Source organism: Oreochromis aureus, linkage group 20, assembly GCF_013358895.1.
Source record: "Oreochromis aureus strain Israel breed Guangdong linkage group 20, ZZ_aureus, whole genome shotgun sequence".
Classification (NCBI taxonomy): Eukaryota; Metazoa; Chordata; class Actinopteri; order Cichliformes; family Cichlidae; genus Oreochromis; species Oreochromis aureus.
Window position 1 is genome coordinate 25,357,375 of NC_052961.1, and position 12,501 is coordinate 25,369,875.

Genomic DNA, 12,501 nt, shown 5'->3' on the forward strand with positions numbered 1-12,501 from the left:
AGCATCTCGGAAGTTCACTCTTATTTGAAGTGTTTTAAGTCTTTGGGCAATGCTAGTTATAGAAGCAAAGTGAAGCAAAGTGAAGCACACACACACACACACACACACACACACACACACACACACACACACACACACACACACACACACACACACACACACACACACACACACACTCAACAGAAACAAAGTAAGCCCTAGCTTTAAGCCAAAAGTGAGCACCGGTCTTTATGGGATTTAAGCTGAAACATATTGAGAAAGAAAAGCGAAACAGTCTGAAGCAGAGTCCTCTGGTCCCTTTGAAAGAGTGTAAGTGAATGAAGGAGCTGGAGACGCTGTAGCAGTCCGCTGGATGCTGGTCCTGAGCCATCTGGCCCAGCAACATAAATGGAAAACTTCCCAGTCTACAAACCCCATGGCTAGCATTTATTCAGTTTGACTATTCTTATTATTCAGAGTGTGAAGGGAAAAATAAATATTGAAACTGGAGTCACTAAAACTTGCTAATTGGGTGTTTGCTGTCTACACTAATTATGCTCATGCTCATACTCGGTCTCGTTCGTGAGGATGGATAGCTTTTCAGTCTTTCACCAGCTCTGCCTGTATTGCCGGGATGGGAAGAGGTGATTGGAGTGATACTACTGAAGAAAGAAATCTGCTTAATTACTGTGGGAAAATTGCCTTGTGGTCATGCAGCTTAAATCTCTCATCTCATGGAAGAAACTCTGAAATAAGAGATAATGAAGGAGTCACTAAGGCGAGGGCAGCCTGCTAGTCCCTGGTAGCTATCCATTTGGCTGTGTTAAGCCCTGAAGCAGCAGTAAGGCGAGACCTTACAGAGCAGCCTCTGGTCTCCTGACTGGATCTGCTCCAAACTGTTCCCAGGGGAAAGACAACTCAGTTGACTCTCTCAAATGAAACAACAGAGCAGATTTCAAGTAAACACTCTGAGAGAAATCCCACATGGCATCAGCATGACTTTTAGAGAGATATTTTAGTTTGAAGTGGTGCGGGATTAGTAGTGCTGCACGTGGTCATGTCACAGGCACAGCAGGCTCAGGGAACCGGGAACTTAACGGCACAGCAGGAGTCATGATTTCATTATTACTTCATCTCCAAGTTAAGTCAGTTTGTGGTTGGAAGTGTCTTCCACTAAACTGAACTAAACATTTTATTGACTTTACAGACTTAAATGGTGCTCTTACAGGAACAGAGTCCAAATTAACTTACCTGCCTATCCGTTTCCAGGGGAACCAAATTCCACAAGAGTTCAGAACATTCCAGGTCGGGATCAGCATCCACCTGAGCCCAACATGCCTCTGGCAGCGCAGACAGTATCCATTGTTACCACACTGTTCTGTTTCATTTTACCTTCTCATAGTCTTTCCTCTATTTATATGCAGAAAGCACTGAACACAAACCTTTTCAGTTTTTGTCGCATGCTTCCAAAACACCCATTCCCAAGATTTTTCATATCTGATTTAAGCAAGAAAGATAAGACAAGTTATGGAATAATGAAAAAACAGTTACTGACCAGTCCAGAAAGTGAGAGCTGAGATTAGCTAAGCAGGTGGAGATACCTGAAAAATTCTTTTAAGGAATCTGATTAAAAAATTGAAAAAAATCATTTATTTCCAGTTATGGGAATGGTGCATAAACAGAAAGAGAATAACAGCAGAGTTCCACTTTGGTGCAAAATATGTCCAGTGAGTCTTCAAAAAGTCCAAAAAGTAAGTAAGTGAAGTTAAAAAGCAGCAAAGCGAGATCTGAGTATTCCCCCTGTCTGCAGTCAGCTCCACTGATGAACGGCTGCACTTCAGCTCTACTTACAAAAACACACAAGCCTGTGCACACACATAAAACTCTTCTTAACACATGCATGCAAGGAGTTCACACATACACAGAGTTTTCGCAGCAGCTGAGCAGAGTAGACTTGCTCAGAGGCAGAGCGGGCTGGAATAATGGACTTAATTCAAGAGAGGGAGAGAGAGATAGAGAGAAAGCGAGAGAGAGAGAGAGAGAGAGGGAGGGGTTGAAGAAAAGGTGGGAGGTTAAAGGAGGGGCGTAAAAGGGGGCAGAGACACACACTGAGCTGTCTGTAGTGTGAGTGGATATGCTACTGTATATCTGTGATGGGACCTGGCTGAAACTTTTTCTTTTTCAGAGTCCATCATTACCACATTCAACATTTTTTCCACTGTTTCAGGTTAAACTGCTTCCACTTATTCTACAGCTGTTCTAATGCAGCTGTTCTCAGAGTTTTTCTGACATGCAACGCTTCAGAAGCCAAAAGCCTCGCCACCAACCTGAGAATTTACCAAAGCACCAAATAAAGAAATTGAACTGATGTTAAATTTTGCTTAAATACAGTTGGCTAAACCAGTTTTCATACAAAAGTACATGCTTATTCAACTGAATTTTACCATTTTTTTGGCTTGTCATCGACACCCAACCTGAATGGCTCTCTGCAACACCAGTGTGGCCCAGCCCACAGTTTCAGAGCCGCTGGTCTAATGGTATGAGCCTGAAGAATTCGTGCTACCAGCTGTTATCCCAATAAACCAGTCGGGTTTTTTTCTTTTCACATTCCTTTTGCGTTACATTGCATTTTCTGACATTCTGTCAAAAACTGTTTGGTTTGGTGCGTTCCTGGTGTTGTTACATGCACATAAACATGGAGATTATGTGACAGCTCAGGTGAGCCTTGAAACAGGGTTATATGTGCTGTGAGACGTGACTTGACACTTACTGTGAATGACTCATGGCTTGGTTTACTGATGCATTTAGATAAGAGATCAGTTAAAGTCACTATAAACACACAGAGAAACAGAGATTTCCAGATATGTGAGAATGACTCAGGCTGATGCGGAGAACACGTACGCTGAAGCTGGTAAGAGGGTAATTGGCACACATTTATAGCACATGAGGGTTTACATCATTCAGACACATATCGGAGTTGAAGCTTTGGTCAACCATTCATGATGCCCAGGCTTTTGAACTCACAAATTCATAAATATGCTGCTTTTTTTCAAACAGCTTACTCGTGTTTTAGGCTTACAGATGGACCAAACATGTACATTTTGCATAAAATCTTTAGTGACAGTCTTTGATGTGATGGTGGGCTCAGAAGCCTTGTCTTCTCTCTCTCTCTCTCTCTCTGGGGTCAGTCTCTATATGGTAAGCTACAATGTATTCCTTTGATACATTTTCACAGGGAAAAAAAGTACAAAAGCATCCATTCAACTGCAACAACTCCTCCAGGACGATGTTTTCTTCCGTCCATTCAAACAGAATGGTCAGTGCATCCCAAATACTCCGAGGCAGGACCAGAGCTTTGTTGGAGTTTGGGCATTTCCAAAGGCTTTTTACTGTATTAAGCAAATGACAGCGCTTTCACAGCCTCATACAAGACTTCACGTTACTACTGGCTAGCTGGAAATACAGTGCACACTGACTGATTACAGTATATGACTTCTATCTGCATCAAACGTTTCCTTCAAGAAGTCACTAGAACTTCAAGTTTGGAATTCAATTGTAATTTAATTGACTCCTGTTAAAGTTGATCTCAGTAAGAGTAGCTACACTTTAGAGCTGAGCTAATGGAAATAAATAGATAAATAGATAAATACATAAAAAGTTTTAACTAGAGAAGATTTTACCGAGACAGTCCAAACTGATGATTTGCTAACTAGGTGGGCAGGACAGTCGCAGAGGGTGCCATTTATTTATTTATTTATTTTTAAACTTCTTATGTAGGAGGTGTTTTTTTGGCCCAGCAGTAAGATATTTCACTCATAAAATGTGAAGCACTCTGTAGGGCCTGTCTACTGAAAGTGTAGCACTCACAGTCACATTGTGTTGTGCATCTTCTTCTCTGTTGTCCCACTCCTTTAGTCTTCATTCCAGTCGCAGGTGGCATACTGTGCCTGGCAACCCTGACCCACACACACTCATACACTCTCTCACACACCTTTCACCAGGTCATGGGTCTCACATTAGGGGTTCACTGAAGTATGTGTGTGTGTCTTGTCTCCCTGATTGCTTGCAGTTTTACAAACAATACACACTTATCTTCAGCGCTTTACACACTTTCATGCACACTGCCATGAGTACAATTAAAGCTATATGTATGTTTTCAGCCCACTGCCCGCCCCCTGCTGACCCGTCTGTCATAAACTAGTCTGATGTCTCTACAGGCTGTGCAGTGAGCTCTGTGTCCCAACAAAGGCTTTTGTCCCAGCTGAAGCTTGTGAGCTATTGAAGATGAGGGCTCAGTTTCCTAATAGCGTCTTAGTGAATCTTTGTTTTATTGCAAGTCACTGAACTGAAATGATTTTCAGATTGCCCGGGATCACCACCAGACAAGTGTCTCCCACGCAGGGGTCTTCATTGTGCTCTGCAGTGCTGTGAACAAGTATTTGCCCCATTCGGAGATCTACGTTTTTTTGCATATTTGTCACACTTAAACGTTCCAGATCAAAGAAGCTTTACTATTAGGCAAAGATAACCAGATTAAATGCAGCTTTTAAATTGTGAACAGTGGCACCAAGAGCAACATCTAAAGAACTGCAGGCCTCACTTGCCTCAGTTAGTGTAGTCTACATGATTCAGTGATAAGAAAGAGATGGCTCAAAGGAGAAAAAACACTGCTGACCAAAAACAACACAAAGGCTCATGTCGCATTTGATAATCCCCAAGACTTTTAGGAAAATATTCTGTGGGCTGACAAGGCAAAAGTTGAACTTTTTAGAAGGTTTGAGTCCAGTTACATCTGGTGTAAAACACAGCATTTCATATAAGGAACATCATAGCAGGGTGGTGTTAGTGTGATGGTCTGGGCTGCTTTGCTTCTTCGGGACCTTCTATAACTCGCAATAATAGATCCAAACATGAACTCCTTACCAGTTACCTCAAATGCTCGACTGCAGTTCTGGCTGTGCAGGTTTTACACTTAACAAACATAATCATCTAAAAAGTGTTTCGTATTTACTCAGGTTATCATTGTCTAATAGTAAATTTTGTTTGATGATCTGAAACAAGTGTGACAAACTATGAAATCATAAATAATTAAAAAATGCTTCTTCATGACACTATGCTTATTACTCGCAGTGAAATATAGATACAGGCAGTAATTTGGATTCAATAGTTTGTTAGAAAAAAAGGATTTGCTGAGCTAAAGTATGTTAACTGGATTGAGTTTCATAAGCTGAGGGTGGGATTTGATTGTGTTAGTTTTATGTTGTGTAATCAGACTGGAGAGCCTAAGACTTAATTAGGCTATTGTACGTATTTAAGACCATTTAAGTAGTGCACGTTATGTGGGCATGATTTCTAATTTGACTATAATGAAATAATTAATTATACTTTGACAGATGTTCCTTTCATACATAGTTATTCATAGAGATACAGTTGCAGAAAAAGTCCTGATGACACATTATTTCTAATCCTCGCCTTCATGAAAGATTTGTTAATTTGATGAATCAGAAGCATTTACAGTGTTTTTGAAATATGCTCAGTGCATATTTTATGACACAAAAATATTTATCTTTTTCTAAGATTACAAAAATGGATCCACAGAATCCTGCTTTCTTAGGACGATTAATTAACTTTGCCATGTCTCTGTGTTATATAAAGCACCGTATTTATGATGGACGACATGATAAACCGTGACCACCAAAAGCTAACACTTTGAATTACATCAGTCCTGAAAAAAGAAGAAGAAATTGCTTAAGCCTGCATGTATATCACCTTTATATTGTAGAAGATTGTAGTTTGTAGATGTAGTTTCTTTATGGAAAAACGTTACTCAGCTGTGAGAACAGCATTAATACTGATGTGGAACAACAGAAGCTGCCTAAAGCTCTGCTACCTACAACTTCTGGTGCTTGAAAAAAAGCACAGTCAGGCTAGAGTTTGGCTTCTTGTCCTTAAGGCCAAACCCCAGAATAATTCTCCAAGGTAGCCAGATTATTTAATGGCATCAGGCATCCACACTACTAATATTAATGTAGCGATGAAGCATTTCTGAGGAAGGATTTCTGAAGGAAACTGTAAAGAAACCAGCCAGAAACAAAGAAAATCTGCCAGTGCTTCTACACTTCATTGAAGTTCATGATGCTATACTGACTTTAAAAGGTGCGCCCATTAGCATGAGTGCTGAGGGAAGCAGTGGGTTGCTGTTGGAAGGAAAATATTGACCAAATATTGAATCTTTGTGGTAATTTCAACAATCTTAACAATAAAATTCATACATGTTTTAATGCAGGAGTAAACTTCACTGGCCCTGGGCTTTACAGGGCATCTTATAGCTGTGTCCAGTTTGAGCAGCTTCCTGTTTCTCAAAAGAGAAGGCAAGCACTGGCAAGTAACTCATTTTAGTTCAGTCATCTGGACATGTCTTTTGAAAAATCTTAATGCATCTGGTGAATTGTCACTAAATTGTCACACAGAGTTGAAATAAGGCTACATGACCGGTTAACAGATGGTCGAGTGTTTATCTGAAATCGAGACTGGAGAATTGTTTCAGCAGAGGCGCCTTTCCTACTTATAGATGAAGATGGGTGAGGAACCCAGGATAAAACACCCCGCACTTTTTGGCATTCACTGCGTCCAGTGACCATACATCCATTCTCCTAAACAACTCTTTCAATTTATCTGGAAACTGAGACGAATATGCACAAGTGCATTACACTGCTGCTGCACCCTGACGTGGAATGTTTTGAAAATCCTCGAGGGCAGATGCACGGTCCAATAGACTCTTCAAGAGCAACAGGAAACAATAGTTTCAATTGGCCTACATCCACAGTGGACCAACCGTACCCTGAAAACTGATCTGACACTAGAGTGACACCTGCTAGCGGCGTCGCATCATAAACATTTGCTCAACAGATGCATAAATATGAGGGCCGAGATGCCACGGCTGCAAAAGTAGAGCATAAAATAGCACTGATCCCAACCAAGAGCTTTGCTTTTTCTCTTTGTGTTTTGAAGGCTTTGTGCGTGTCGCACACTGACCCAACATAAAACAAATGCCAGGACTAAGTGCACTATTAGCGTCATTACAACTGTCGAGTCCATTCTGCCAGTTGTATCGCCATACCAATCTTATCTATGTGCATGTGTGTGTTTGCGTATGTGTGAATTTATGCTTAAAAGCAGGAGTTGAACCATTTGTCTTCTGTTCAGAAACACTGAACAGCAGAAAACTCCCATTCTTGCCGGGAATTATGGTTTTTGCTGCGAGTTGAAATAAAACAAAGATGATAAAGAAAAAAAATGAACAATAGCGCCTAGGGGGAAAAGGGATAATAAAAAAATGTAGTCATTTGGACCTGTCTTTATGTTCATGTTAGCTAACTATCTATATAGCATTAGCTGTATTATATGTGACCCAGTGGGTTATCCATGACACGGTCCCCTGACCTTCTGACACCGTAGGGATTACAGGGGCCCCACTGGGAAAGTGGCAGGAATGAAAGAGAGAGAGAAAGAGAGCGAGAACGAGAGAGAGAGAGTTACAGTTAGAGAGATGCTAGCTTCCTTTGGGGCACAAACCTGTAATCCTCCCTTTTTTTGCTTTGATGTGATCACACCCAACTGAAAGGATGAAGGAGGGCGGGAAGTGGACTGGGGTGTGTGGCGTTGGAGGATTGGTGGGTGTGGGGACTGACTGGAATGCCAGAAGGCTCAGAGGTGGGAGACACACACACACACACACACACTCTCACAGGCATGCAGTCACACACCATCTGGTTCAGAGGGTCATCGGGTGGATAAGACCACCATCAAACATAAGCAGGGCTCTGGTGACACATTTTCACACACACACATTCACATAGCGAGCAGGCTCTGGAGGTCACCGAGTGGATTACAGCACCTTGCATGACCAAGGCTTTGTCTTTTTCACACAAATATACATTTACACACACATACACAGCTTGACAGCACCTCAACTACTTCTCAGTGGAATGCACATTTCTGCACTAGTTCCCACAACTATTAAATCTCAATGACTAATCGGGAGATAATGAAGGTCTAGTTCAGCTAGCTTTGGACAAAAACATAAAGAAATATATTAAAATCATTTTCACTCAACTTTGATTGTGACAGTTGCTATTCTGCACTGAGGGGACATGTCTTAGTTGATGTATTGTTTTTTTAATGTAATTATAAGTTTTGGGTTGTGCGCTCTGTTATTGGATTGTCACTCTAACAGTTAAAATACTGTATTACGATGAATCAGCATACTCACTAAGGCATCGGTGCACAAAATCGGACTAAAGGTAGTAGTTTTTTTATTAAATACAGACGAATGTTACAGAACAGTGTCATATTTACAGGCACAGGGTGCTTCTGAGCCAGATGTTCCACAAAGGGCCCTGTAATTCTGAGCTCCACTTTAATCAAAGCGGTGCTGTTGGTGCACTGTTGCTATTTCAGAGGAAAATTCTACAGATCACAGTGAAGATTGGATAAAAGACAAAAAACAGGGAAATCACCTACTTAAAAACAGCCTTTAAACTTCAGCCCGCACGCAGACAGTCAAACGCGCATTTTTTAGAAGCCCGCACATGTATCAGTGTCTGCATGCCATAAAATGATGACACAAGTTATTTTTATTTACACAGAAACTTTGAAATTCTGTCTTTAATATTTTGAACATGTTTCTCATATCTTGTTTCTGTCGCATGGTCCATTCATATACATCTCATACACATGTATGATTGAACTCAACCTGTTCCTTGAGTCTGATGTGAATCTCTGTGATAAAAATGGAGATGCAGACTTTTTCTAGTACAGCAAGTGTTGCTTCTGATGAGTCAGTGCGGCAGATAAGATCGGCAAATTCTGCTTTTAGCGCACATTTCACATAGTGCCAAATATGTTAGTGGATGTTACATGTATATATTATGATTAAAAGCAAGTAGGCCAGCAGTTTCTCATTAAAATGAAGAATATTTTCTCAGTTAACTGTAGTGATGCATTAAATGCACCAGTGGTTGCAGCAGATCTGGAATCTGTAATATCGTCCCACAGACATGTCTTTTTATTACAAAAGTTTTCCAATTGACAAGCTGTCGTTGAAACATTGAGACTTAGAGGGACTTGGATTGCAGAGACAGTTTTGCTGACATACAGGCTGAAAGAAATGCGGCACGCAGATACTACTGCAGTACTGCTGTGCTGCCTCATTAGGACCTGAGCCGTGGTAGCAGTGAGCAGATCCAGTGAAATGATTCCTGATCCAGATGGGCACTGATCCACTCAGACAGGCCACTCTCAGCATCTTCAAGGATTTATCACACACTCACATAAACACAGCCGTATGAAAAGACACACGTTCTTGAGGGGATGTGGAAACACTAGAATGTGCAGTTATTAGTGTGACAGTGTGCACATTTGCCCCGCCCCAGGGAAAAACTAACAAGCTTAGCAATGAACAGATTTAATGGCACCAGCTGACAAAGGTGCTCAATTTAATATGTATATGTGGAACAAAGTACTGCATGAATGCCTTTGTCAATGGGTGAATATAACTTGTAATAAAAAGTATTTATTCAGTCACACTACAGTAAAAATAGGACAAAAACCTCAATAACTGGACAGACTCATCCAGTGATTGAATCATATTTATCTGCATTCTGCAAATTGATTCGAGTAGACGGGCAACCAGCTGGTTCCAACACCATCTTGGTGTTTAATCATGAATGCACAGGTCACTTGGCAACTTGTTTCCAAAATATTACAGTGTGATTCAGACTAAATGCAATCGGTCACAGACAAACTGTCAAAGTTACTCTGCACTGAAACTGGTTTATTCTGATTATTTCTACGTAAAAGAAAGGTTGCTGAGCACCTGCATCATTTTTATGTTAAGTCTGTTTCCATTGGTGGGGAAATTTCTGGATTTTTGTTTTAAATCTATGAGGTTTTGCCTGAATTCTGAATAAAAGTAGTCTACGCAGATTTCTCTTTCTTGTGGACTGCAACAGATTTGCGATTTTTTCCTGATTTATCACAGTTATTTGCCACATTATTAGAAACAGGATGCATGTAATTGACCCTATTCAATCATAAACTGAGAGCAGTATTATAGTAGTAAGTATTATAATTAACCACATTCTGAGTAGCTGAGTGAGTTTTTTATTCATAATTCAATTTCCCAATTTCATGATTATGCATGCTACATGCTACATGCTGTTATACTCAATACACTTTCACAAAATATTTTACAAATGTCCCCCAAAAAAAAAATATACAAATGCATTACAACCCGTTTTCAATACCTTACACACGATACACTGTGAACAAACTTTCACAAAACTTGACATCGTGGGGTGACATCGTAGGGCTTCAGCTTTTCGTAATTAAAATTTCACTTTTCTGTAAATTAGACGGTCAAAACAGCTGCTCACAAAAGAAACAGACAAAAACACGCATATACACTTATTTCTCAGGTGCACTGACAGCTGTCTGTGTCTGGCAGGGAAGAGAAATCCCCACCATCAACCAGTAATTGAGGATAGTTAGAGGGGGAGAGAAAAAGTGTGTTGAATGAATAAAGGAGTGGGTAGGACATGCAGGAATGGATGAGTGGAAGGGTAAATGAAATGTAATAGTTATACAATTATTATTAAGACCACCCATAATGTATCTGGAAATATAAAGACAAATACACGGTGATGATCATTCATCAAATTGAAAAATTAAGAAAGTATGTAAATAAATTAAAAAAGGAGAGACTTGCTGCAGACTTGTGCACCTGTTGTGTTACATTTTAAAAGGTCCACCTCTCCTGCACTGCAGTGCTTTTCACTGCTGAAGGCGGAAACATGTCCTGCCACCATGACACACGAGTTTCCTTGGTGATATCCATCCTAGAGCGAACACAACTCTGTAGGTCGACCACTAATGCACTGACAAGGGCATGATCTTGCACCAGACTGCCACCCATTAACACAGGCAACTGTCTGTTCAAATGCACAGCCAAGGCGCAGTTTATGCTGCAGGCAATCGAAGGATATATTTCTGTGATGTTGGATACAAACTTCACTTATACAGCAGAGCTCTTAATCTTCAAAACCTAAAACATTTCAGTTTAGGCTATTTTATTTCAGGGTACTGTAAGTAATATCATGTGAACATTTCAAGGCAGTTAATTACCATCTTACTGCAGGTCAGAATGGTTACAGAAAAACACGCAGCAGTAATACTGGGTTTCTCTGATGGCCGAGTTCTAATTCAGGAAGACAGCAGTTAACGTCTGCAAAGGAAAACATGCATCTATTAAAATAAATAACTTCAAATCCAAAAATGTACTTAGCAAACATTGCACTGCCAGAAAGCTTCCCTGGCAGCACAAGAGAAGCTGCATAGAGGCAGTTATATTGCTAACCTCATACATAGATGTTAGGGGCTACAATCTGACACACAAAGTATCTAGTAGTGCATTAAATATGGGCACCAATGAAGGCCCTTTCTTCCCATCACACTCGTGAGAGACACCTGAAAGAAATATATATAGCAGTCACAGTCACACTTAATGCTTTGCTTAGGAATGTCAGTTTGAGACCCTAAAGAGCTGATACATACTATTTGTGATGGTCAATATGACTCCACACGAGGCAATTATAGTGGGAAAAATACATTAAGGCTTATCAAAAAGCTTTGTCAGCAGCCTGGACTACTACATATCGTCAGCATGAAAACACTAATTACAAGCAGAAGTTTTAAAAATCAAAATGTGAAAACACTGTTACCATCCCAAGAAACGTTCTTTTGCAACAGTGAACACAACGCTCTGCCTCATTTTTTAGCTGCTCTTTAATGTATGCAGATGATACAGTTCTTTTCTACTCTACAGAAACTCCATCAGCAAGTCTACAGTAAGCCAACAGGATCATGCTTTAATTCATCCCTAAACCTTCAAAAACTCCCCTCATGCTCTTTGTGCTATTTCATAAGAGAAGATCTTCAGCAAATAATTGGTACTAATAACATCTGGCAGCAGCAGAATTAAAGTATTTGCAGTGATTTTTAAATCCATGTCTCAACCTCACTTGTGCCACTTGGTATTGATGTTCCTTTAGAGTGCAGCATGATGTCTTTGCCGAAACCCAATCATAAACCAATACAAAGAGTGACCAAAAATAAAGGTTATATATGCAAACTGCAGTCTCATGCATGACTTTGATTCACAAATTGTTATCCCTCTGCTCCCTTAAGCAGACACTTGCTCTTTTATAGCAGAAGCTTTTGGTTTTTGAATCCCACTCACTGCAGCTGCTTAAACACCAAAGAACACTTTGTGTGCTGCTAGCATTTGGCACGCTAGGAATAGAACGGGGTGGACACACTTGATGTCTGATTGTGGAGAAATAAAGTAAACAAAGTAAGTAACCTTTTCTTCTTTATTATGTTCAGCACACCATCTTTTTATTCTGTTGACTGGCAATGACAACTTCTCACACAACCAAGAATTTACAAAGTCATAATGAGAAT

At 40.3% G+C, this 12,501-nt stretch overlaps 1 protein-coding gene across 2 annotated transcripts in view; it reads right to left on the bottom strand.

The window, feature by feature from the left end:
- sema3b (sema domain, immunoglobulin domain (Ig), short basic domain, secreted, (semaphorin) 3B) overlaps positions 1-12,501 on the bottom strand; it is a 69,335-nt gene that overhangs the window by 27,395 nt on the left and 29,439 nt on the right. The window contains exons 1-2 of one of the 2 annotated variants that reach the window (XM_039604604.1): positions 1,581-1,943; positions 1,231-1,476 (exon numbers count right to left, since the gene is read on the bottom strand). The exons of the other annotated variant lie outside the window; for it this stretch is intronic. The gene's annotated coding sequence lies outside the window, so the exon portion shown is untranslated. Of the gene's footprint in view, positions 1-1,230; positions 1,477-1,580; positions 1,944-12,501 lie in introns of those variants that run through there. 2 annotated transcript variants of the gene reach the window in all.